Source organism: Sinocyclocheilus grahami, unplaced genomic scaffold (assembly GCF_001515645.1).
Source record: "Sinocyclocheilus grahami isolate Dianchi unplaced genomic scaffold, SAMN03320097.WGS_v1.1 scaffold2792.1, whole genome shotgun sequence".
In the NCBI taxonomy this organism is placed as follows: Eukaryota; Metazoa; Chordata; class Actinopteri; order Cypriniformes; family Cyprinidae; genus Sinocyclocheilus; species Sinocyclocheilus grahami.
Window position 1 is genome coordinate 22,890 of NW_015507969.1, and position 2,284 is coordinate 25,173.

Below are 2,284 nucleotides of genomic sequence, written 5' to 3' on the forward strand. Positions count from 1 at the left end.
ACTGAACAGAGCTGGTCGCACTTACATGTTCTCTTAAACTAAAAATAGAAAAAAGACATGACTGGTAGGAAACCAGTTACAGATTAAAAGTTGAAAATAATAGACATTTTAAGAAATAAATAATTTACCTGTTGGGAGTGTGTTGAAAGTCTGTGTAGTTGGATGGCTGAAGTCCAAAAAATCAGTAATTCAGGGGGGAAATCAGGGGGAGGGGGATTTACATTAAAATAACAACACCAAAAATAGCAGCAACAACATATTGTGTGAATCAGGTACTTTTTTATTGACGTGAAATTGTAGCAGTAATGTCAGTGCTCTTAACAACAGTTGACAGTTGACATTGAACATGAATACATACATAAAGTTGTAAAACACAAAAAAAAACAAAAAATAGATGTGATGAAGACAATGTTCCAGTGAAATATCTTCACAATCCTATACGATGCCTTTCAGTCCATCATTTTGGTGTGACTGAGTGGCAGTTTCTCTCTGCAGATGGTGAGGCTGTGGGATGTGATGCATCTGAAATACACAATTGAGTTTAGAGTTGTCCATTTGTTTATGTAAAAACAATGATGTCTATGAAGTCCAAAAGCAAAAATGGACAGAATGTGAGCCCTTCACAATGTTAAAAGAAAAAAAGTGATATAAAGTCATGGGATAGCTTTAATATTTTTTGTGACTAGGTATGTTTATGCATAAACCCAAGTAATAATTACATTACATTTACATTTAATTATTTAGCTGACACTTCTATCCAAAGCGACTTAATGAGAGTAATAGAAGCAATCAACATGACAAAAGAGCAACAATATAAGTGTTGTGACAAATCCCGGTTAGTCTAACACAGTACACATAGCAAGGTTTTTTATTCGTTTTTTTAATCATAAATAAACAGAATAAAAAGTAGATAGAAAATAAATAGAATAGACAAAGCTAGTGTTAGAGGGTCAATTATTATTATTTTTTATAATTATTAAAGAGAAAACAAGCAGATAGAATAGAAATAGAATAGAGAGTTCTAGTGTTAAATTAAATTAAAAAACAATATGTATTATAAATTCAATGTCTCTGTTACTTAGTGGGGAAGAGGAGAAGGATCCTCAGCTTAACAGAGCTGCTCACACTTACATATGACCAAAAAACTAAAAAGAGAAAAGAACATGTTTGTTTGGAAACCAGTTACAATTTGAAAGTTACATTTGTATTTAAATTTAAGAATGAAATCATTTACCTGTTGAGAGTGTGTTGACAGTCTGTAGTTGGATCACTGAGCTCCAGAAAATCAGTAATATGGAGCTTTGACAGTTACAGATTTAAAAAACAAAAAGGGCGGGAACAAAGAACCCTAAACTCTGACACAAAGAACCATTTCAACATAAAAGAGTTCTTCAGGATTCTATGGATATAAATAGAACCGTTACTACATGTAAAGAACCATCTTTTTTTAGAGTGTACAGTACACGGATCCATTCAGAATAACTAAACACAGCAACATACACATGACAAATCAAAACACTGATGTGTGACGTGTGAGGGCTTTGCGCTCTTCAGAGACAATCACACAATATGACAGAGCTCGTATGATAGAGCCAAACAGATTGGAATGAAAAAAACGCAATGCAAGTCTCTTTTCTCTCTGCAATCTCTGATGTAATCAGCCTGGTTTCCTTTATATTAGCACTGTTTTGAACGGTGTTTGAATGCATTCGCTTACTGGATCATTGGACTAAAAACTTTCCCAGAGTTTAATGGCTTAAAATTATCCGATCGCAAGCAGAGAAGCAAAATTGGGTTAAAGGGTTATAAGTAAGCCGCGGCGTAGGCTTGGTGGGGCCGGAGCAAGATGTCCATCAACCACTGGAACGTGGCTGGTGCCCCGTGTAGGCTGAAGGGTAGCACCCGGTAATGCCAGTGGCCATTGGGAGTGCTAAAGGCTGTCTTCTCCCGGGACTCCAGGAAGAGGGGCACCTGCCAATATCCTTTGGTGAGGTCCAAGGTGCTGATGTAGTGAGCCTTGCCCAGCCGGTCCAAGAGCTCATCCACCCGTGGCATGGGATAGCCGTTGAAGGCGGAGACTTGATTGACCTTCCTGAAGTCGTTACAGAACCGGAGGGTGTTGTCTGGCTTTGGAACCATCACGATGGGGCTGGCCCACGGGCTACGGGAGGGCTTGATGATGCCTAGTTGGAGCATCTTCTTGACTTCCTCCTCTATAGCCGGCCGGCGAGCTTCCAGGATCCGGTAGGGCTGCTGCCGGACGACGACTCCTGGTGGCGTGCGG

General features: G+C 39.1%; 1 long non-coding RNA gene across 1 annotated transcript; it reads right to left on the minus strand.

Moving 5' to 3' along the window:
- Positions 1-507: 507 nt before the first annotated feature.
- On the minus strand, positions 508-1,269 carry LOC107575655 (uncharacterized). The gene is made up of 3 exons (XR_001607914.1): positions 1,235-1,269; positions 1,079-1,145; positions 508-522 (listed from the first exon to the last, which is right to left on the minus strand). It is a non-coding gene; the product is annotated as an uncharacterized lncRNA (long non-coding RNA).
- Between the last annotated feature and the right edge of the window lie 1,015 nt (positions 1,270-2,284).